The sequence below is a fragment of the Hyla sarda genome, chromosome 1, assembly GCF_029499605.1.
Source record: "Hyla sarda isolate aHylSar1 chromosome 1, aHylSar1.hap1, whole genome shotgun sequence".
In the NCBI taxonomy this organism is placed as follows: domain Eukaryota; kingdom Metazoa; phylum Chordata; class Amphibia; order Anura; family Hylidae; genus Hyla; species Hyla sarda.
The window spans coordinates 278,529,105-278,554,494 of NC_079189.1; the positions used below are offsets into that span (position 1 = coordinate 278,529,105).

The 25,390-nt window shown below is 46.0% G+C and overlaps 1 long non-coding RNA gene across 1 annotated transcript in view; it reads left to right on the forward strand.

Annotated features, from left to right (window-relative positions):
* The window catches only part of LOC130305323 (uncharacterized), a 47,580-nt gene extending 22,430 nt beyond the window's left edge, over window positions 1–25,150 (forward strand). Inside the window, exon 3 of the long non-coding RNA XR_008854926.1 lies at window positions 24,773–25,150. This is a non-coding gene — a long non-coding RNA (uncharacterized LOC130305323). The remainder of the gene's footprint in view (window positions 1–24,772) is intronic.
* Window positions 25,151–25,390: the final 240 nt, after the last annotated feature.

A 25,390-nucleotide genomic window follows, 5' to 3' on the forward strand; every position in this document is an offset into this window, starting at 1 on the left:
GTTGCAAAACTACAACTCTCAGCATGCCCTTCGGCTGTCAATGCATGCTGATTGTTGCAGCTTTGCAACAGCTGGAGACACATTGGTTGTGAAACAGAGTTTGTTACCTAACTCAGTGTTTTGCATCCAGTGTGCCTCCAGCTGTTGCAAAAATACAACTCCCAGCATTCACTGAGAGACTGTACATGCTAGGAGTTCTAGTTTTGCAATAGCTGGAGGCACACTGGTTGCGAAACACTGGGAGTTTGTTTCTTAACTCAGTGTTTCGCAACCAGTGTGCCTCCAGCTGTTGCATAACTGCAACTCCCAGCATGTATGGTCTGTCAGTGCATGCTTGGAGTTGTAGTTTTGCAACAGCTGGAGGTCCCTCCCCAATGTGAATGTAAAAAAAAAAATTGTACGGGACTGTTTCCAAAACAGAGCCTCCAGCTTTTGAAAAACAACAACTCACAATATTTCCTGACAGCCACTGACTGTCAAGGCATGCTGGGAGTTTTGCAATAGCTGGAGACACCCTGTTAGGGAAACACTGCTGTAGGGTATTTTTGTGGCGGATTCAAATGCACATGGTGCTCTCTCGCTTTGGAGCCCTGTTATATTTAAGGAAACAGTTTAGGGCCACATATGGGGTATTGCCGTACTCGGGAGAAATTGCTTTACAAATTTTGGGGGTCTTTTTCTCCTTTTACCCCTTATGAAAAGGTAAAGTTGGGGTCTACACCAGCCTGTTTTTTTTTTTTACACTAACATGCTGGTGTTGCCCCATACTTTTAATTTTCACAAGCAGTAAAAGGAAAAAAAAACAACAAAATTTGTAACACAATTTCCCCTGAGTACGGAAATACCCCATATGTGGGCGTAAAATGCTCTTTGGGCGCACAACAAGGCTCAAAAGTGTAAATTTGAGGTCTAAATTGGTGATTTGCACAGGGGTGGCTGATTTCATAGCGGTTCTGACATAAACGCAAAACAATAAATACCCACATGTGACCCCCATTTTGGAAACTACACCCCTCATGGAATGTAACAAGGGGTATAGTGAGCTTTAACACCCCACAGGTGTTTGACAAATTTTCATTACAATTGCATGTGAAAAAAATAAATAAAAATGTTTTCACTAAAATGCTCGTTACCCTACATTTTTCATTTTCACAAGGGAGAATAGGAACCCCCCCCCCCAATGTGTAACCCCATTTCTTCTGAGTAAGAACATACCCCATATGTTGATGTAAAGTACTCCCAATGGCACTCCTGCTCAGAAGAGAAGGAGCGCCATTGGGATTTTGGCAAGAGAAGGTGTCTGAAATTGAAGGCCATGTGTGTTTACAAAGCCCCCATAGTGCCAGAACAGTGCCCCCCCCCCACATGTGACCCCATTTTGGAAACAACACCCCTCACAGAATTTAATAAGGGGTGCAGTGAACATTTACACCCAACAGGTGTCTGTCAGATTTTTGGAACAGTGGTCCGTGAAAATGAAAAATTTTATTTTTCATTTGCACAGCCCACTGTTCCAAAGATCTGTCAAACGCCAGTGGGGTGTAAATGTTCACTGCACCCCTTATTAAATTCTGTGAGGGGTGTAGTTTCCAAAATGGGGTCACATGTGGGGGGGTCCACTGTTCAGGCACCACGGGGGGCTTTGTAAACACACATGGCCTCCCACTTCTATTCCAACCAAATTCTCTCACCAAACGCTCAATGGTGCTCCTCCTCTTCTGAGCATTGTGGTTCGCCCGCAGAGCACTTTACATCCATATATGGGGTATTTCCATACTCAGAAGAAATGGGGTTACAAATTTTTGGGAGGCTTTTTCTCCAATTACCCCTTGTGAAAATGAAGCATTTGGGGAAACGCCAGCATTTTTGTAAAAAAAAAAAAAATGTTCACGTCCAACTTTAGCAGAAATTTGTCGAGCACCTGTCGGGTGTTAAGGCTCACTGTATGCCTTGTTAAGTTCCTTGAGGGGTGCAGTTTCCAAAATAGTATGCCATGTGGTTTTATTTTTGCTGTTCTGGCACCATAGGGGCTTCCTAACTGCGACATGCCCCACAAAAACAATTTTAGCAAAATCTGCTTTCCAAAAGCCAAATGTGACTTCTCTTCTGAGCATTGTAGTGCGCCAGCAGAGCACTTGACGTCCACACGTGGGGTATTTCCATACTCAGAAAATATGGGGTTACAAATTTTGGGGGGCATTTTCTCCTATAACCCCTTTGTAAAAATGTAAAATTTGGGAGAAAACCAGCATTTTAGTGAAAAAAAAAGAAAATTAATTTACACTTTCGATTTTAACGAAAAGTCATCAAACACCTGTTGGGTGTTAAGGCTCAGCGGACCCCTTGTTACGTGCCTTGGGGGGGGGGTTGCAGAATAGTATGCCATGTGGGAGGTTTTCTGCTCTTCTGGCACCATAAGGGCTTCCTAAATGTGACATACCCCCTAAAAACCATTTCAGAAAAACTCACTCTCCAAAATTCCATTGTTGCTCCTTCCCTTCTAAGCCTTGTAGTGCACCCACAGAGCACTTAACATCCACATATGAGGTATTTCCTTACTCGAGAGAAATTGGGTTACAAATTTTGGGAGGCTTTTTCTCCTTTTACCCCTTGTAAAATTTCAAAAACTGGGTCTACAAGAACATATGAGTGTAAAAAAAAATTAACATTTTTAATTTTCTCCTTTACCTTGCTGCTATTCCTGTGAAACACCTAAAGGGTTAACACACTTTCTGAATGTCATTTTGAATACTTTGGGGGGTGCAGTTTTTATAATGGGGTCATTTATGGGGTATATCTAATAAGACCCCTCAAATCCACTTTGAAAATTTTGTGGAAAATTGCTGCTGAACTTTGAAGCCCTCTGATGTCTTCTAAAAGTAAAATCATGTCAATTTCATGATGCAAATATAAAGTAGACATATTGTATATGTGAATCAATATATCATTTATTTGCAAGCAGAGAGTTTCAAAGTTAGAAAAATGCAAAATTTTCATGAAATTTTGGTAATTTTCCCCAAGAAAGGATGCAAGTAATGATGAAAATTTACCACTATAATAAAGTAGAATATGTCACGAAAAAGCAATCTCGGAATCAGAATAATCAGTAAAAGCATCCCAGAGTTATTAATGCATACAACGACAGTGGTCAGAATTGCAAAAAAGGGCTGAGCCCTTAAAGGGGTACTCCGCCCCTAGACATCTGACGTCACGTCTCGCCCCTTTCAATACAAGTCTATGGGAGGGGGCATGGCGGTCGTCATGCCCCCTGCAATAGACTTGCATTAAGGGGACGGGCCATGATGTCACGAGGGGCGGAGCCATGACGTCACGCTGCTCCGTCCCCTGTATCGCCCATCATTACGCACAGAGCGAACTCGCTCTGTGCTGTAATGATAGTGGGGTGCCGCAGCGGGGATCCCGGGGGTCCCCAGCAGCGGGACCACGGCGATCTGACATCTTATCCCCTATCCTTTGGATAGGGGCTAAGATGTCTAGGGGCGAGTACCCCTTTAAGGTGAAAAAGGGCTCAGTCCTTGAGGGGTTAAGGGGTTGTTCCCCGCAACGTAGCGCGGCAGGCTGGAGCTGAGGCATTTGTCATCTTGCCCACTTGGGATGTAAACCATCGTACCCCATGCATCTTGATATGAAAATTTGATGATTTTGAAAGCAACAAATGACTAAAAAGTGAAAGTTGAAGAAGACCTGAACGTGGTGGTCGTGAGTAATTAATCTAAATCTTCTAATGCAGTTGCATATGCTCTCCACATCCTATCCAGGTCATCTGAATATAATGTGCCATCGACTACACTTAAATAACCCCATCTTGAACACTGACCCAACCTTAAACCGCCGAACTTCTGCCTCAAACTGAAACGTTGGGGTGACGTGCTGCCATGATTGACAGAAAACTTCATATCCAACATGCCTGTAACCGTGACAGTGTCTTGCGTAACCCTCGAACCTGTAGTTCTATCCGAGAACCACCATGCCTGCACCTTTTGCCAAGTCTTTTCATAACCATCATGCCTGTAGACGTGACAGGTCTTTCGTAAACACTGTACCTGTGTGACAGTTCTTTGCATACCCTTGTGCCTATGTGACAGGTCTGGCTTTTTTTTTAAATGAAACTAATACTCAGAAAGCGTGTTAGTGACTGATTACGCAGTGTATCCTACTTCCGGTGTGGCAGGAATGCAGGAACTACAACCCTTATGCGCCATGCCATCGTTACTCTGACAGTGTGCCATCAACAACAATCCTGCAGTGCATCCTACTCCAGCCGTGTTAGCCATAAAGGGTATACAGCCACATGTGAGTCGTGCCGCCGTTGCCCTGAAGATGTGTCCATGACAACAACTGTGCAGTGTATTCCTCTGCACACGTGGCAGGTGTGATGTGTATACCATCCATGTAAACCGTCTAAGTTGTGATATTGCTGCTCTGAAATGCATCGGTAACAACGACTGTTCAGTGTATCCCCTGCAGACGCAGCAGGCATGACAGGAACACCACCGCCCATGTCTCACAACGATATTGTTCAGAGACATGACCAAAGCAACAACTGCTTAGTGGATTCTCCAGCAGTTGCACCATGTATGCCTGGCATACAGTCGCATATGTGCGTTGATATAGTCACTCTGAAAGCGTGTCAGCAAAAGCAACCATGCATTGTATCCCCCTGGAAACGTGGCAAGCATGATGGGTATACCACCACCTATGTATCGTGATTAGAGATGAGCGAACTTTTCAAAAATTCGATTCGGCCAATTCGCCGAATTTTCCAGAAAAGTTTGTTTTGATCCGAATTTATTCGCGGCGAATCAATGTTAAAAAAGGCTATTTCTAGCCTACATGCAGCCTCTTTAGGGGTATAGAACACTTTGCTGTGTCCTAAAACACATATGGAGTGTGCTGGGGTAATGAAATAATACTGTTATTCAGAATAGCATGCAGATTACCGGCATCACTCTTAGAATCACTGCCGCACAGCAGCACAATGACAGAGCCTGGTGGTGGCATCAGTGTCAGGAGACCATATAGTGGCTGAATGACATAGCGTGGACATGTTGGCAGCAAGAGGAGACCATTTAGTGGCTGAATGGCACAGCGTGGAGTTGGCTGATGCACGAGTACACTACACACCAGGGCTTCACAATCCCCCCCCCCCCAAAAAAAAACACAATATATGAAATTTTTGTCAAAGATTTCTCATTGGTATCCCCCGCTATCAAAAAATTGGAAATTTCAAGACCCAGACCCCACCTCTGCGGCATCAGGAACCCATATATTGCCTGAAGGACACAGCCTGGAGTTGGCTGATGCACCAGTACACACCCGGGCTTCACAATCCCCTCCAAAAAACATTTTAGAAATGTTTTAAAGAAATACCTTTTGTGTAAGAACAAGCGCATATCCAACAGTTCACAAGACTCTATAATGCAGGACGGTGGACAACCCAAAGACATTCTTCTCAAAAATAATAAACCACACAATGTTTGAAATTTTTTCACAAAAACGAATTCAATATGTGTGTAAGCGCATCTGTCTCCAAAAGATCAGATCACCAAAGGACTTTTTTCACCCAAAATGATGAAGCAGAGTTAATCTCTGTCCGTATTTTATTTTTTTTCATAAAAAAATCACACGCAACAAGCATTCCGTTGTGTAACGATTAGCATTCTGGAAAATTCAATTTTATTACTGATAAAATTATCAGTAAAAAAAAATAAAAAAAAACACTACCCAAGAGTGTTTAATTACCCCATACATTGCACCAGGAGCAGTCAAGAGTAGGCCTCAGCAGTACCCAAGATAATAATCCCCTTTAATAACCCCCTACCTTTGCACGATCAATTGCGAGATCGAGCAATACCAGGTGTGTTATGCCCTATGATTTCTGGGGCCACAGGCGCGCTCCACTGAACGGATTAGCATGTTTCTATCTTTCATCGACCGGTGCTGGTAACCCGCTAACTCCTGGAAAGGTAATTTGCCACGAAGCAGATTGTCTCCCCCGGGCACGGTAGGCTCCAGAATTTCCACTACTGCCACACCACGCTGACTGCTAACCGTGCTACCGCCTTGCTGACTCAAGGGCAACCTGCAACTCTCTTCTCCCGATGATGAACCCCCTTCTCCTGAGATCGAGCAATAACAGGTGTGTTATGCCCTCAGATGTCCGGGGCCGCAGGCGCGCTCCACTGAACGGATTAGGGTGTGTCCATCTTTTTTTGTAGCACCCGCAATCCAAAAATTTTAATTTCCCAGACCCAGGCCCCACCTCTGCGGCATCAGGAACCCATTTATTGCCTGAAGGACAAAGCCTGGAGTTGGCTGATGCACCAGTACACACAGGGCTTCACAATCCGCCCCAAAATCAACAAAATTGTATAATTTTTTTATTTACAACTTTGTGTAAGCACAAGCGCATATCCAACATTTCAGAAGACTCTATAAGGCAGGATGGTGGACCACCCAAAGACTTTCTTCTCAAAAATAATGAACCACACAATTGTTGAATTTTTTATTAAAAAAATTGAAATTCCTAGACCCAGGCCCCACCTCAGCTGCATTAGTAACCCATAGATTGCCTGAAAGACACAGCCTGGAGTTGCCTGATGCGCGAGTACACACCCGGGCTTCACAATCCACCCAAAAAAACCGCTATTTTTTTTTAAATTGTCTGACAAAATACCTTTTTGTTAAAACAAGCGCATATACAGCAGTTCAGAAGACTCTGTGGACCACCAAAAGACATTCTTCTATAATATAATAAACCACACAATATGTTCAATTTTTTTAAATAATTGAAATTCCAAGACCAAGGCGCCACCTCTGCTGCAACAGTAACCCATATATTGCCTAACGGACACAGACTGGAGTTGACTGATGCACGAGTACACACTACATACCCGTCACCTGGGCTTCACAATCCACCCCAAAAAAACGCAATATTTTTTCGAAATTGTCTGACAAAATACCTTTTTGTTAAAACAAGCGCATATACAGCAGTTCAGAAGATTCTATAATGCAGGACGGTGGACCACCCAAAGACATTCTTCTCAAAAGTAATAAACCACACAATGTTTGAAATTTGGTTAAAAAAATTATTACATGTGTGCATGGCCAGACTGGGTGTAAAAACTAGCCCTGGAAAAAATACATATCATCCCCGTAGTGTTGCGTCATTATAACAGCACGTCGTCATTTTCTTGCTCATAAAAGGTAAAATCGTGCATTTTAAAGCATATTAGTTTCTCCACATTAGGTGCAGTATAGTTCCCCCCACATTAGGTGCAGTATAGTTCTCCCCCACATTAGGTGCAGTATAGTTCTCCCCCACATTAGGTGCAGTATAGTTCCCCCACATTAGGCTGGCAGTAAAGTTCACCCACATTAGGTGCAGTATAGCTCTCCACATTAGGTGCAGTATAGCTCTCCACATTAGGTGCAGTATAGTTCCCCCCCACATTAGGTGCAGTATAGTTCCCCCCCCACATTAGGTGCAGTACAGTTCCCCACATTAGGTGCAGTATAGTTCCTCCACATTAGGTGCAGTATAGTTCCCCCCACATTAGGTGCAGTATAGTTCCTCCATATTAGGTGCAGTCACTGAGGACAAGCAGGGCTCTGTACACTGAGGACAAGCAGGGCTCTGTACACTGAGGGCAAGCAGGGCTCTGTACACTGAGGGCAAGCAGGGCTCTGTACACTGAGGGCAAGCAGGGCTTTGTACACTGAGGACAAGCAGGGCTCTGTACACTGAGGACAAGCAGGGCTCTGTACACTGAGGACAAGCAGGGCTCTGTACACTGAGTACAAGCAGGGCTCTGTACACTGAGGACAAGCAGGGCTCTGTACACTGAGGACAAGCAGGGCTCTGTACACTGAGGACGAGCGGGGCTCTGTACACTGAGGACGAGCGGGGCTCTGTACACTGAGGACAAGCGGGGCTCTGTACACTGAGGACAAGCAGGGCTCTGTACCTGAGGACAAGCGGGGCTCTGTACGAGAGAGAGAGCAGCCAGGGTGGCGGGCGCACTGATCGGTGGCACAGTGAACTCCGACGTTGCGCTGCTGCGCTTAGACATGAGGTCACGTCACCCCCACTGTGACGTGACCTCACATCTAAGCGCAGCAATGCGCCACGCCGGAGCTCAAAGTGCCTCTCCCAGGCAGCTGACCACACAGGGACGTAAGTAAGACCCCTCAGGGCTGGTGCAAGGATTTTTGCCGCCCTAGGCGAAAGTGAATTTTGCCGCCCCCTTGATCCCGTCCACTGGCTCCACCCTTTTACTCACCCCACCTTACTACTGGGCTGACGCACTGTAACAAACCCACTCCTCATGTAATCTCCTTACTACTGGGGTCTAGAGAGAGGGAGGAAGGCGCCTCATGTGCGGGATCAGCAGATCTTGTTAGTGGGGGTGGGGGACGGTAATTCCCAAACCGCTTACCAAAGTTGGTTGTGCGCCCACACACAACAAGGTAAAGTGCAGAAGAGATGTAAAAGGAGGTCCACTGCAGCCCTCCTGGGTAGAGGTAAAATCAAAACCGAATGACCATGGATTCAGGAGTTTGTCTGGCGCAGAGAGGAACCATCAGGAAGCCAAGTAAAATCAATGGATTAAATGCCACGCGTTTCGCTGCGCATGCGCAGCGAAACGCGTTGCATTTAATCCATTGATTTTACTTGGATTCCTGATGGTTCCTCTCTGCGCCAGACAAACTCCTGAATCCGTGGTCATTCGGTTTTGATTTTACTACTGGGGTGACACACTGTAACAAACCTCCTCCTAATGTAATCTCCTTACTACTGTGGTAACACACTGTAACAAACCCTCTCCTCATGTAATCTCCTTAGAACTGGGGTGACACACTGTAACAAACCTCCTCCTCATATAATCTCCTTATTACTGGAGTGACACACTGTAACAAACCTCCTCCTCATGTAATCTCCTTACACAGGTATAGCATACAGTATCACACATTATAGCATTAGATACAGGGACTCAACAACCAGTATCTGTGTATCTATAGGGTGATTAGATACACAGCTCCGCAGACAATATCACACATAGAGCGATTAGATAAGTGTTTCCCAACCAGGGTGCCTCCAGCTGTTGCAAAACTACAACTCCCAGCATGCCCAGACAGCCAAAGGCCGCAACATTTGGAGGCACCCTGGTTGGCATGTATACCATATAAGTGATTACAGTTACATTTTGGGACTCACAATTACATATTTTCTGATCAGTGTCGTCCTCTTTCCTTTTCTTCTTCATCCGGCTCAGACCGCCACGGCGTCTTCTTTCAGCCAAAACTTCATCTCTTCAGCATCTGCAGGACAAACATGTTAGACCCTGCATATTTCCAGCGCTCTCTATTGACTATCCCCCCTCCTGCCCCCCTGTGCGATTTCATTAACTCCTCCCCTCCTCTCCCTTACATGAGGAGGTTTGTTACAGTGTGTCATCCCAGTAGTAAGGTGATTACATGAGGAGTGGGTTTGTTACAGTGTGTCACCCCAGTAGTAAGGTGATTACATGAGGAGTGGGTTAGTTACAGTGTGTCACCCCAGTAGTAAGGTGATTTTATTTTTTTTTTAAATATATTTTTTATTGAAATTGAAACAATTATTTTCAACAAATAAAACAATTCAAAGAGAAAGTGCAGTGATGCATGGGCAGAAAAAAGTACAGTTTCCACATAAAAGTCACGCTGGTAATAACAAATATTCACCCTTCCTATCTCGCCCCCACCCCCCCACCTAAAAGGGAGACAGATCACAGCAGACATAAAATTAGTAGCAGTAGGAGGTATTCCCTCCGAGCAACGGGGCATCAACTACAAGACGCCCTCTACATGTCTCGTACTTTAAAAAGAAAAACCTTACCATATAAAAAAAATAATAAAGATATCCTTTGTCTCTAAGAACATATGGTAAGCAGTACGTGAGACATCGACCCCAGAGGCAGCGTTCCCTCCCTATCGGGACCAATACTCAGCTATCAGGTAGTTGCAAGGCTCCTAAGGAACCCCTCAAGGATTCTACATTATACCAAACGGTATGTCTAAAAGGGCGCACTATATCAGCTATCCCCGGGGGGTCGAAATGGGACACTATGAACGATTTCCATTTCTTAAAAAATCTTTTGGTGCCTGTATTGATATGGCGTTCAGCATCTAACCTATCTATGTTCATAAAGACCTTCAATTGAGCCACTAATAAGGACATGTCCGGGGTCAATGGCTCCAACCACTTGAGGAATAAACATCTGAGAGCCACCAGAAGTACAATGTGAACAATACCTGGTAGCTTTGGGCCTTCTCCCCCCTCCCCCTCCGGTGGGCGAGATTGGTGAAAAAGTAGGGTCTGGGGCATGAAAGGTAGTGAAAGATTCCAATGATCTCGGACATATGAGCATACCAAGCGCCAGTAAGCCGCCGACTGAGCACATTCCCACACCCCATGATATAGATTCGTGAGAGGGGTGGTACACTTAGGGCAACTAGTGATCCTGTCAGGGAAGGAGGGTGTAGGGCGAATATTAAAACCGTATAACACTGCATGGGACAATTTAAAATATGTCTCCCTCCACCTCTGATTAATAACGTGTTTCCTTATTGAGTCCCATCCCGCCAGAATCGTGTTGTGTATGCCCTCGTCCCCTGTCCACCTTTACCAAGTAGTAAAGATTTTCTTGGAATCCTGCTTATAGAAGCGGGCACGAAAAGCTAAGTAAAGAGCTGAGAGGGATGTTTTCCGTGGATCAGAGCCAACGACATTATGTAGTGTGTGTGTCAAAGACTCAATGGTAAGATCCCTCAACCTTGATGAGCAAAAGGAGAAAATCTGGTTGGCATAGAAGAGGTGAGAAGGAGGAAGTCGGAATGTGTGTATAATAGCAGCTGGAGAGAGCCATCTTCTAGAATCTCCGTTCATAAGGCTTCCCGCCTTCTTCACACCCCTGTCCTCCCAGAGGCGAAAGCACGGAGAGGAGTCCCACTGCGGAAACTCAGGATGGCCTTTAAAGGGCATCCTCTTCGAAAGGAGAAACGGAAGACGAAATAGCTTCCGGATCTCCTTCCAGGAGACTATAGTATCCCTGAGCAATATCGAGTTTTTAATTGAAGGTGGCAATTTGGTATAGGATGTGTGTAGCAGTGCAGAAAGAGTCCATGGTGCCGCCAGTGCCCCCTCCACCAGTACATTAGAGAAAAAGTTTGAACCCTGAAGCCAGTCTATGACATGGCGGAAGAGACACGCCAGATTATAACCCCGAACGTTGGGGAAGTTAACCCCCCCATCCATTTTGTGCAACATGAGTTTCTGCAGTGCAATTCTTGGCCGCTTACCCTGCCATAAAAATTTTGTGAAAGCTGAGGTAAGATGACGAATATCATCATGTTTCAGAAGGAGGGGCAGTGTTTGTAGTGGGTATAACAACCGGGGAAAACTAATCATTTTAATCAAATGACCCCTTCCCAGGAGAGAAAGAGGCAAGTTTTCCCATCTACGCAATTCCGTTACAATTTTTTTGAAGAGGGGGGGGTAATTCAAAGAGTACAGGGTATCTGGCGTGTGTCCAATGTTAATACCTAGATAGGTTATATAGGAAGTACTGACTGCAACTCCTAACTCCCCTGCCATGTTCAACCACCTGGGGGCCGAGGTCCCCAAGGGCAACAGGACACTTTTAGATGCATTAATTTTGTAACCCGTAAAACGTCCCACCATAGTTAGAAAGGCCAGAATCTTAGGAACGTCCCTCTGTGGTTCACCAAGATAGAGAAGCACATCATCGGCAAACATGGACAATTTAAGTGTACTGGAGCCCACCTTAATGCCGCTGAATAGATCTCCAGTGCTTAGAGACCACGCTAGAGGTTCTATTGCCAGATCAAATAATAACGGGGACAAGGGACACCCCTGTCTCGTGCCCCTCAGTAGCTGAATGGGTTGAGAAAGGAAACCCGGGGTGTACACCCTAGCAGTGAGACCCTCATATAAGCCCGACAGAAAGGTACGAAAGTTGCCCGTTATCCCAAACTTGTCTAGGACCATGCGCAGCCATTCCCACCGGACATTATCAAACGCTTTTTCAGCATCTAGAGTGAGCAATGCAGGGTGGGAGGATGTCTGCGCCTGGTCCCGAATACTATCCATGGCCACCAGTACTTCGTATATTGGTGACTGCCGATCTAGATTTGACAAACCCCACCTGGTGATCTCCAATTAGATTTGGGAGATAACGCGCCAACCTGTCTGCTAGTATTTTATATAATATCTTGATATCCTGGTTTATAAGCGAGATCGGTCTATATGACCCTGGCTCCAGGGGATCTTTTCCCGGCTTGGGAAGAACTTTGATGTATGCCAGCTTAGCCACCTGGGACAAACAGCCCGAACGCAGGACCTCGTTAAAGTATGCTACTAATGTGGGGGTGACCTTTTCCTGGAGAGTCTTGTAAAACTCTCCTGAGTATCCATCTGGTCCAGGGGCTTTACCGTTCGCCAAACCCTTGATGACCTCCCCCACCTCCTCAACTGTCACCATTGCATTAAGGCCCTAGCGCTGCTCCTCCGTTAAGGACGGTAGAGTCAGGCTGTTGAGAAAACTGATATCTTCACTCCCCACTGATGGAGGCGAAGAGTAGAGGTCGGAATAAAAGGAACCCAGTACAGTGGTGACTTCCTGAGGACTCCATTGGATGTGACCCTGGGCATCCCGTAAAGCTATAACCAGTGTTTGTGCATGTGCCCCTTTAGCCAGCCTTGCCAGTAGGCGGCCCGCCTTGTTTCCATGTTTAAAGAATTCGACATCTACATGGGAGCGATGAATGCATTCCCTTCTATCTAACCATAATTCATATGAGGAACTCGCATCCTGCCAACTGAGTTTATTTGATGGGGTGTGGTCATCAACAAATCGGGCGTAAGTAGTGGAAAGGGCGGCACTGGCGGCAGCATATCCCTCCTGAGTTTTGCGTTTAAGAGAAGAACAGTAAGCCATTAGTTTACCCCTCATGACCACTTTTGCCGTTTCCCAATATAATGTAGGGTTGTCAGTGTGTACTGAGTTGTCGGCCTCGAATTCCAGCCACCAACCTTTCAGGAGGTCATGGAAAGACTCCTCTTTAGCGAGATATGAGGGAAATCGCCAAAGATAGTCGGAGCCTTTGGGACTAGATGGCTGCAATTCCAGGAGTAATGGGGAATGATCAGAAATGACCATGTCTTGAATGTCAACAGCTAATAAACGGGGGCACAGGGTTGCACTAATCAGGAAGTAATCAATACGGGACCATGAGTTGTGTGCATGGGAAAAATGGGTATACTCAAGGCAATCCGGGTGGAGATGGCGCCATGCATCTTGCAGCCCAGTGTGAGTGAGAAAAGGGGGAAGGACGGGGGTAGCCGCGCTTCTCCTGTCCACAAGTGGATCCACTACTGAGTTGAAATCTCCTCCCACTATCTTAAAAGGCCAAGTCGAACGGTTAACAGTACCTGTGAGAGAGTCAAAGAAAGAGGCATTATCGTCATTAGGGGCATATGCATTATAAACGTTAGATGTGTGGTCAAGGTGTTCCAGTTGAATGTGAGATAAGCGTCCCTCCGAGTCATGGACATGAGAGAGAAGACGATATGGGAACGACTTGTGGATCAATGTCAAAACCCCTGATCTACCTTCCACTGCTGAAGAACCCACAACTTTACCCACCCACATCTTTTGCATTCTATGGAAGTCACTATCCTGGAGGTGAGTTTCCTGCAGAAGGACAATATCCGGCCGTAGCCGTTTTAGGAAGCGGAGGATAGACATGCGTTTCTGCGGGGATCTCAATCCTTTGACATTCCACGAAATTATAGATAGAGGGATAGAGGGGAGGCCTCAGACCCAGACAAAAGCATAAAGAAGGGGCAAGGGGGACAGGGGGAGAAATCGTACATAGGAAGGGAGACACACCCGGGAGCACCCCAGAGCAGACCAAGGCCAGGCCATACATTTAGAAGTAGGAGAGGTAGGTCGGGGGGCAGTTGAGTAGAAAACAGTACAAGAACACTGACTAACAGGACATCAGTAAGTGCACTATCAAACAAAAAAAGAAAAACAGAACGGAGAACATAAATAACAGGAAGAAACCCGTAGAAAATAGGCGCTCGTGATGGTCCTAGAGCGACCCACATATGGGTAGGGGACTTCACCTTTTACAGACACATGAGGAGACAAGGATCCCTACCCCACCCCGCCCTGAACACTAGAAATAATAAATTGCCCAGTAACAGAGATGGATTGTATCGTAAAACTGAGGAACCCCCCTTAAATATAATATGTGTACCACACACCTAGATGTGAGTATGCTAAACCATGCACAATAGAAGGAGTGTAAATTCTGAAGTGGTGCAAAAGGTATGCGATTAACTTGCAAGGTACATAAAATCAGTTCTTCAGCTAAACATTCAGCAGGATCAACTTCAGAGAAGAGGCACAATCCCCAATACTAGAAAAGATACCATCAAATATTAATGATAAGAAAAAAAAAACAAAGGACATAGCTCAGTCTGGGGAGGAAGATCGCCCACTACGACTCCTGCTCCGTCTGCTCGACGACTTTCTTCTCTTCCTGCTATCTCCCGATGATCTAGTGGAGTCTTCCCTCCGGCGATGAAGGCGGGAGACCAGTGCCTCGCGTTCCCTAGGTGAGGGAGGGCGTCCAGGGGGTGAAGGAGACGAACGAGCGGCACCCACCAACAGCTCCTGTAGAGCCGCCTCAGCTGCAGCCGGTGTCTGGAAAATCTTGAAAGTTCCATCGGAGATAAAGACTTTTAATGTAGCCGGGTATTGTAGCTGGAATCGTTTCTTTGCCTTGTATAATTCCGTGCAGACTTTGCCATATGCTCTGCGTTTTTTTGTCACTTCAGTGGAGAAGTCCTTGAAAACCAACAACTTTTTGTTATGGAAAGTCAGAGGAGTAGCTCGTCTGCGGAAGGCTCTCAAGAGTGCAACCTTGTCATTATAGTCCAACAATTTAAATATCACCTGGCGTGGGCGGACATCAGGGTCCGAGTGGGAACTTTGACGTGGGGAGGGAGGTGGACCCAATCGGTGCGCTCTTTCCACTCGACACTTGTGCGGAAGGCCAAGTGCCTTTGGTAGGTCACTCTCACAAAAGTTCTGCAGGTCTGACTGTGGAAAAGATTCACTGATCCCCACTAGGCGCAGATTATTCCGTCTGGAACGGTTCTCCAGATCCTCTAATTTCTCACTGACGTAACACAGGTCTGTTTCTGTTTGTCGCAATCTAGTGGCCAGGCAACTGTTCTCATCTTCCAGAGCCACAATCCTTTGCTCAGCTTCTCCTATTCACCCCGCTTGAGTCGATAGGTCAGCCTGAATCTGGGTCAGTGTGGCGCGCATGGTATTTTCCAGCGTGGCCTGGATTGTAGGGGTGATTAACTTAACAAGAGCAGCCGCCAAGGACTGAAGATTCATGGTAGCCGGTAAGGCTACCTCCGCTCCCTGATCCGCGATGGGTGAGGGGGGGGTGAGAGAGTGCTAGAGGCTGGCTCACCTCTGGTTGTGTGAAGAGAGCTTGGCTGTCGGACACTTCCATGGCTACACCGGGCAAGCAAGGTGTAGCAGCGGCCACAGGTGTAGAAGCAGCGGTGGGGGTACCAAGTCCTGAGGAGATATGCCTTTGTACTCCTTTATGCACAAAACGGTCCATATGGAGACTGGTTGTAATCGCAGTATCAGGCCCAAGTGGATAATGTGCACAAGCTTGTTATGCCCTTTCAAGTATATTAGGTGTGTAGTGATATAGAGGTGATGATCACTCCAGGTAGAAGGATACAGTCACTGTTCGACCCCTCCCCTGGATAGCTGTAACAAGTCCAGAAAAGATATTCCTCCAATATTTTGGGGGACTGTAGTGAGGAGACCCAGTGCAGTGAATAAAGCAGAAGCTGTCCCGGTAATAGGGAGAGTAGGGCTACCACCTCTCTGTCCTCTCCCCCCGTGGCAGCCGAGCGCTATGGGGGGATTCAGGTATGTGGCGAGGCCTATTGCAAGCCGATACTGTGCGGGTATGGGGCGTGAGGTGAGGAGCTCCGTCTCCCTGCTCCTCACATGTCCGCGCCGGAACCGGAAGTCCGTAGTAAGGTGATTTCATGAGGAGGAGGTTTGTTACAGTGTGTCACCCCAGTAGTAAGGTGATTACATGAGGAGTGGGTTTGTTACAGTGTGTCACCCCAGTAGTAAGGATATTACATGAGGAGTGGGTTTGTTACATTGTGTCACCCCAGTAGTAAGAGGATTACATGAGGAGTGGGTTTGTTACAGTGTGTAACCCCAGTAGTAAGGAGATTACATGAGGAGGAGGTTTGTTACTACTGGGGTGACACACTGTAAGGTGATTACATGAGGAGGAGGTTTGTTACAGTGAGTCACCCCAGTAGTAAGAAGATTACATGAGGAGGAGGTTTATTACAGTGTGTCACCCCGGTAGTAAGGTGATTAGATGAGGAGGGGGTTTGTTACAGTGTGTCACCCCAGTAGTAAGGAGATTACATGAGGAGGAGGTTTGTTACAGTGTGTCACCCCAGTAGTAAGGAGATTACATGAGGAGTGAGTTTGTTACAGTGTGTCACCCCAGTAGTAAGGAGATTACATGAGGAGTGAGTTTGTTACAGTGTGTCACCCCAGTAGTAAGGAGATTACATGAGGAGGAGGTTTGTTACAGTGTGTCACTCCAGTAGTAAGGTGATTACATGAGGAGGCAGGGGAGGTGGGGGTTTAATGAAATTAACTGCCCCCCCACCCCCTGTACAATTTCATTAACGCACTCCCCCTCCTCCCTACCTCTGTACGATTTAATTGACCCCCTCACCCACCCCACCCCTGTACGATTTAATTAAACCCCCACCCCACTACTCCACCCCCACAACGACTTAATTAACTCCCCACTCCATTAATCCCCCCCCCCCCTGCCCCCCCCTCCCGTCTCACCTTCTCAGATCACTCAGGGCAGCGGGCAGGAGGCAGCGTGTGACACAGCAGGGCGCGCGCTCCGGTGATGACGAGTGACGTCCCCCTGCTCAGCGTCAGGGGCGTCACTCGTCCTCCAGTGCCGGCCCACCGCAGGCCAATTAGATTGGTGAGCGCGGCGGTAGGGTGATGCGGGGCTGGGGTTTGGGTGGGATGTGCGGTTTCTCAGCCCTGCTCCGCTCCTGTATTAACATGTGGGACGGGCAGGGCATGTTTTGAGCTGGAGCGTGCGGCTTTTCGCTTGCCACGCTCCTCAAACATGGGACGGGGATATTATATGGGCTTTGCTGGGCAGTTGCGTCTACAGGCAGAGCGGCGCCCTACAGGCAAAACCGGCCCTGAGCCCGCTGGACCTATTTTCATGTAGGGGCCTGGAGCCCCTACGTTAATCCGGCCCCAAAGCGGCCCCAGAACCAGCGGCCCATCGGGATAATTCCCGGTATCCCGGTAGGCCAGTCCGGGCCTGCATGTGTGTAAGTGCATCTGTCTCCAAAAAATAAGATGGCAAAAGGATTCTATTCGCCAAAAATGATTAAGCAGAGTTAATCCCTCTCCATCTATTTATTTATTTATTTTTTTTTTTCATTACAAAATCTCACGCAACAAGCGTTCCGTTGTATAACGGTTAGCATTCTGCAAAATTCAATTTTATTACTGATTAAATTACCAGTAAATTTAACAATAACACAACCCAAGAGTGTTTTAATTACCCCATACATTGCACCAGGAGCAGTCAGGAGTAGGCCTCAGCAGTACCCAAGAGGCTTTAATAACCCCTTACCTTGCCCGATCAATTGCGAGATCGAGCAATAACAGGTGTGTTATGGCCTCAGATGTCCTGGGCCGCACTAGCGCTCCACTGAACGGATTAGCGTCTCTCTATCTTTCAAGGACCGGTGCGTGTTGCACGCTGAAACCAATTCGTGAGAGGGATCTGTGATTGCAATTATTTAATCTTAAAATGAGGAATTACCAGTAAGTGAGGGTCATAAGCTGGCGTTTACTAAGTCCCTGCCCTTTGTACACACTGCCCGTCGCTATGAGCGATTGGTTTAGTTAGTGAGTTGGTTAGTGAGGTCCTCGGATCGGCCCAGGCGGGGTAGGAGAAGGCCCTGGCAGAGCGCCGAGAATTTAACGATTGTTAAAATTTGCATTAAGCATGTATTTAGCTACTGCTAAACATCCAAAAATTTAAGGCTCAAAGCCAGAGGCACCAGGGAGGCAAGTAGTTCCTGAAAGACACAGAATGAGTCTGGAGCATGCATTTGCAGTACCCAAGAGGTTTTCATAACCCCTTACATTTAAAGATCAATGTTTACATTTGCATTAAGCACGTATTTAGCTACTGCTAAACTTCAAAAAAGTATAGGCCCAATGCCAGAAGCTTCGGTGTTCCCCATATTAGGAGCATAGTTGTCCCCCAGATTAGGCAGCATAGATGTCCCCCAGATAAGGACCATAGTTGTCACCCAGATTAGGCAGCATAGATGTCACCCAGATTAGGCAGCATAGATGTCCCCCAGAGTTGGCAGCATAGATGTCCCCCAGATTAGGAGCATACTTGTCCCCCAGATTAGGCAGCATAGATGTCACCCAGATTAGGAAAAGAAACACGCAAAACAGCGCACACCCTTAAATATCAAAATGTACTCTTTATTAATACATGAATCAAAAAAAGACAGACAAGATTATTAAAAACATTTAAAACAGGCCTAAAGCAGCCAAAGCACAAAACAGGGTGAGCCCCCTAAACAAGGGAACCCCACCCAGGGCACCTGCCTATTACAGTACATCAATATTGTCACTATGTTGTACATATAAACTACCACATAACACTATATTCATCTCAACAGCCCATATACAACCTGTATTCTCATGTAGCAGGTAATGATGAAATGACACAGGACGGTTAATGGAGGAGTTACCAGGCAAGTGCCCCCTAAAGACCCCACGCGTTCCGTTGCCCGTCGGCAACTTCCTCAGGGGTGTTGTGCTTCTATTTCCCTACATCTGTCTTATATATGTTACATAATCAACTTAATTACAAAGGTCTGTTTGAACAAAAGGAGATACCTGTGAGTCTCTATGGTTTCATGTCCGAACGCTGCCGCTCGATTCTACTTCCGGGTCTCCTACCCGAGCCCTGTCGCTCGCTTGTACTTCCGGATCACATCCGTAGCTCCATACACCATCCACGCATGCGCACTCCATACTGCAGACTTCATTGCATGCGCTTGCGCAGTGCGCTCCAGAATTCACTCCGTCATTCATTCATTCTCGTGCTACGTCCCGACATATCTCTATGTGTATCACTTGTAACCGTGCGCTCTATCACTATGGCCACTATGGCTATCACTAGCTTAAGATAATGATCTTAAATTTATCTATAAAGTTTATGTATTTTTATGTCCATGTGAATAATATAAGATCGGCTTATTGAAATACATATTATTGAGGGACTACTATTGTGAAAGATAATGGTTCATAGTGAGGGGAATGGATGAATTAATTTGTGGCCATAGTGATAGTGATAGAGCGCACGGTTACAAGTGATACACATAGAGATATGTCGGGACGTAGCACGAGAATGAATGAATGACGGAGTGTATTCTGGAGCGCATTGCGCAAGCGCATGCAATGAAGTCTGCAGTATGGAGTGCGCATGCGTGGATGGTGTTTGGAACTACGGATGTGATCCGGAAGTTTGTAGTATGGAGTGCGCATGCGTGGATGGTGTATGGAGCTACGGATGTGATCCGGAAGTACAAGCGAGCGACAGCGCTCGGGTAGGAGACCCGGAAGTAGAATTGAGCGGCAGCGTTCGGACATGAAACCATAGAGACTCACAGGTATCTCCTTCTGGTCAAACAGACCTTTGTAATTAAGTTGATTATGTAACATATATAAGACAGATGTAGGGAAATAGAAGCACAACACCCCTGAGGAAGTTGCCGACGGGCAACGGAACGCGTGGGGTCTTTAGGGGGGCACTTGCCTGGTAACTCCTCCATTAACCATCCTGTGTCATTTCATCATTACCTGCTACATGAGAATACAGGTTGTATATGGGCTGTTGAGATGAATATAGTGTTATGTGGTAGTTTATATGTACAACATAGTGACGATATTGATGTACTGTAATAGGCAGGTGCCCTGGGTGGGGTTCCCTTGTTGAGGGGACTCACCCTGTTTTGTGCTTTGGCTGCTTTAGGCCTGTTTGAAATGTTTTTAATAATCTTGTCTGTCTTTTTTTGATTCATGTATTAATAAAGAGTACATTTTGATATTTATGGGTGTGCGCTGTTTTGCGTGTTTCTTTTTCTCTCTGGATACTGTATTACATTTGATACGTATAGCAGCACCCCTCTTCTAATTGATGTTGCTGAGCCCGCTCACATTGTAGTGGTTGTCACCCAGATTAGGAGCATAATTGTCCCCAGATTAGGCAGCATAGTTGTCCCCCAATCAGCGCGGGCCGGTCAGAGCCAATCAAAGGGCCATATGTGTCAAGCGGGCCGTACAATCCCAAGGTCTGCCCCAGAGGGTTTCATAACCAACCACAATTGAGAAAATTTTGTTGTAGGAGCATGGTCAATCTACTCAGACCCATCTGTCATTGGTGGCTGGAAATCCTGGCTGATCCATCCCTGATTCATCTTGACAAACGTCAGTCTCTCCACATTTTTAGTGGACAGACGAGTTCGCCTTGGGGTGACTATGGCCCCGGCCGCATTAAACACCCGCTCTGATGGCACACTACTGGCCAGGCAGGACAGCTTTTCCAGGGCAAACTCTGCTAATTGCAGCCATAAATCGAGTTTGGCTGCCCAGAAGTCCAGCGGATCTTCAATGGTTGTTGGCAGGGTCATGTCGAGGTAAGCCATCACCTGCTGGTTAAGGTCCTGCTCCATGTCCACCTGCTGCTGATGAGTAGCTTCACTATGCGGCTGAAGGAAGCTACTCATCAGCGACTGTAGACTCAGGCTGCTGCTAATTGAGCCGGTACTGCTCCTGCCACCCCTCCCCAGCAGCCGTGGCAGTGGAAGGTGAGCGCAGAGGGCCCCCCGAGTCAGACCTGCGAATGGATGTACCATGTGGCCGATAGGCATCGGCCAACCGACTACGTAGAAGCTCCCTGAAGTAGGTCAGTTTGTCCTCCCTCTCAGTGGGTGTGAAAAAAGGCCCCCATTCTGGGCCGGTAGCGAGGGTCTAATAAGGTGGAGATCAAGAAGTCATCGTGCTGACGAATTTTGACAATTCGGGGGTCACTACGCAAGCAACTCAGCATGCATCGTGCCATTTGTGACAGTGACTCGCTGGGACTACCTGCCTCCATCTCCACTGCATACTGCCACGGTGTGTATGGGTCCTCTGTCTCTCCTCCCTTGTAATAACCCTCCAGCTCCTCTGGCTGCTCCTGCTCCTCCTCTGCTGTCCAATGACCAGAAACACCGGCCATCTCATCCACCGTAAACTGTGCTCCGCTCTGCCCCTCATCATCCTCCTCCAGTTCATCCCCCACAGGACTCATGTAGCCTTCTGATGTAGGCGCAATATCTCCGTTGTCATGACCAGCCATGTTTTCAATAATTTTTTGGAGTAAATGTAGGAATGGAATTACGATGTTCATGGCGTAATTCGAGCGACTAACAAAAAATGTGGCTTCCTCAAAGGGCCTCAGCAAACGGCAGTTGTCACGTATGAACTGCCACTTGTTCACATTGAAGTTACACAGGGGAGTACTCCTATTTGCTTGTATCATCAAAAAATCCGTGATGACTTTTCTTTGTTCGTATAGTCTGTCCAACATATGGAGGGTGGAATTCCAACGTGTGGCAACGTCACAAATGAGACTGTGTTGTGGGATACCGTTCTGACACTGCAGCTCAAGCAAAGTGTGTTTGGCGGTGTACCAGTGGCTGAAGTGCATGCACAGTTTCCTTGCCATTGTCAGGACGTCTTGCAAATGGGGTGAAGACTTGATGAACTTCTTGACAACCAGATTCAACACGTGTGCCATGCAGGGCGATTGGTTCACACTTCCTTGTCGCAGCGCGGCCACAATGTTCTTCCCATTGTTGGTCACCATGGTTCCCATTTCCAGATTTCGTGGAGTAAGCCATACTCGGATTTCTTCCCTAATGAACTTCAGCAGTTCCTCCCCTGTGTGACTCTGTTCGCCAAGGCAAACCATGTGAAGGACGGCTTGACACCGCTGTGCCCTACACATGTGGTACGATGAAGGGCCACCGAGATTTGGATGCGCAGTGGAGGCCGAGGACACGGAGGAGGAGGAGGCACACTGTAAAAGAACCAACTGCCTGGGAGCGAGAGCGTGGAGGAGGAAGCGGTGTGACCTGTCCAAGTTGCTGTTGTACAAAAAACAACAGAGCGCTTCTGTGTGGGATCTTCCAGACCAGGTCGGATTGTATGGGTGAGTGAGGAACGCACTCACCTTGTGGGGTTGTGCATATTCCAGGCACAACGCTGATGTAAGCTTGATATAGCAATTGCTGCGGCTTCCCACGCTGGATCCACCGGCGTGTAAGAGACAATAAAGGAAGGAGAAAATCGGAGGCTGAGATCGCGCTGTTGCAGATAAGTTCCAGGATACTAGTAGGTATCTTAAAGTCTTTTATTCTATTCACACAACGCATTTCTGGATATTAATAATCCTTTCTTCAGGCGTGATACAAGACAGAATGCAGTAGATGTATATAAGGGAAGTGACGTATCGCACCTGGATAACACCATGCCCACAATTCTCACACAGGTAAACATAATAACTATTGTTAATACTACATGTATTATATTCCACAATAGAGAATAGACCTATCCAATAACAGAAAGGATTATTTTGTATAAAAAAACGCAATAATGCACAAATACATAAAAAACACATTGATATATAAAAACACACAGTAAAACCTACATTAAAAGGCCGTTTTTTCTATACACTCATTTAACCCCTCAGGCCACATGGTATTAAATCTAAAAATCCAATAAGATTCTCGGTTAATTAGCTGTTGATACCGATTAGGATTATTATCAGGAATTTGCTCAATTATAGAAACTGACAGACAGTCGATATTATCAGGGTGACTTAAGGTGATGTGTCTTGAGACACTGTGTTGCATAAATTTTTTTGCAATATTAGAGCGGTGTTTATTCATTCGAGCTCGCAAACTTTGCACTGTACGCCCAATATATTGGATCCCACATCTACATGTTAGTAAATAGACTACAAAGGAGGATGCACAGTTTGTATTATCCCTGCATTTTATTACCTCCTGAGTGGAAAAAGATGTTAATTGGGATGTATTATTACAGGGGATCCATTTGCAGCACAGACACCTCAAGGTCCCACACTTAAAGGTACCTGATTTAGCATTTTTTATAATATCTTTAGAGATGACCTCTTTATTCAGTATTTTTAGCCTACTTGGGGCTAACTGATTTCTAAGGGTTTTTGCCCTTCGAAATGTTAAATTAGGTCTCTTTGGTAAAACTTGTTTTAAAATCGGATCTGCATGTAGGATACCCCAATGTTTAGTCAGTATCCCCCGGATCCTATCGGGATTATTGTTATAAGTGGTAATAAAATTAAACTTCCTTTTGTTATTAGTGTTTTGGATCACAGCATTTTTTCTTTTTTTCTTATTATTTATTTTCTGAACCAAATACTTACGCTCTAATGTGCTTGCTTTCTGAAAAGCGGTGGACACTATTTTTTGGGGGTAACCCTTTTCTAAAAATCTTTCTTGCAATATTTTAGATTGCACAAGAAAATCTGCATCAGAACTGCAGTTTTTCCGCACACGCTGATATTGTCCATATGGGACATTTAAAATCCATTTCGGAAAATTGATAACTGAAGATGAAGCAATACTTTTTATTAATGAAATTAACCAAAATAATTGGGGATTAGACACGCACACATTTTAAAAAAGGTAGATGTAAATAGTTTTCTGAACTTCAACAGTTGCCATTATCCGAAATGGATTTTAAATGTCCTGATGCAGTTCTGATGCAGATTTTCTTGTGCAATCTAAAATGGATCCCCTTTTGCATCAGTTTTTCATTCGTTAGTATGAAAAGTCAGCCACCTATAGACTCCCACAGATGTATAGCGCTATATGTCTGGCCCTCCGTAGCACTTCCATATACATATGGCTCCTGCAGTACTATGTGTCAAAGGATTTTATCAGCAGGCATCGGCCGGCCGAGGAACACAGCGCAATGCCGCCTGCTTCCCCAGCCAGTTCGATTGTGCTGCTGATACAATCCTTTGGACACAAAGTGCTTGGGGGGGGGGGGGGGGGCATATGTATGCAGAAACGCAGTGGGGGACAAGATATATATAGCTTAGCAGGGGGAAGACATATAGAAGCACTTCGCGGGGCCAGACATATAGCGCTATATGTCTGCCCCCCAGCAGCGCTTCTATGTCTTGCTGCAACCCAGTTACATTGAAGTAAATGGAGCCAAGTCGTAATAACACATACAAAATAAGGACAGGTGTTTTGGAAAAAGAATGATCCCAGTTTTTCTATTCCTGGATAATCCCACACGGTGGTGTGTCAGCTGACACCTGCTGTGTATGGAGTGGGCTTTTCTCCTGATAGGATTTAATGGGCCATTGATGTATTAGGCTACACAGGAGAAATGCTGTTGCTTTAAGAAGGACGTAATATGCTGATGTCTCCTTGTATCCACAGGCATCTGAGGCCTTCCTAGTGTGTATACTTCAACATGCCTACCTCTGCAGTATCCATGCAAAGAGGGTCCCCCTCCGTAAGGAGGATATACAGCTTGCAAAGAGAATCCGAGGCATCGAGGATGGACTTGAATAATGCTTTGTGAACAAGTTATGTTTTATGTAAATTTTATAGACTTTAATGTTAATGGGGATGTTTTCTTGCAAAGTTAGGAATTTTGGCTTTAGTGCCTCCTCCTGAAGGTAGTTACATTGAAGATCTGTGACACCTTGCAGAGTTTAATGGCCTTCTTGCCTCATGTTATTACCCCGAATATTCAGTCTTAAAATGCTCATACTGTTATCTGTTCATTTTATCTGAACATTTATGTATTTTATAATAAAGGAATTTATGGTTTTCATACTCTGTTTGGTTAGGATACATCTGTAACTTTGGCTTAGCTGCATAGTCATATTAGAGCAGGAGGTATTTTATTTGTCCTCCCTCAGTCTTCACATTGCAGCTCTGAACTATTAGGGAACTCCAGCTGAGCTCCCTGGTTTTTGGTGACCATACACGTAAGACAACGTCTGTCCCAATACCAACATACATATGAACGACTGACTTGTCTGAGAGTTC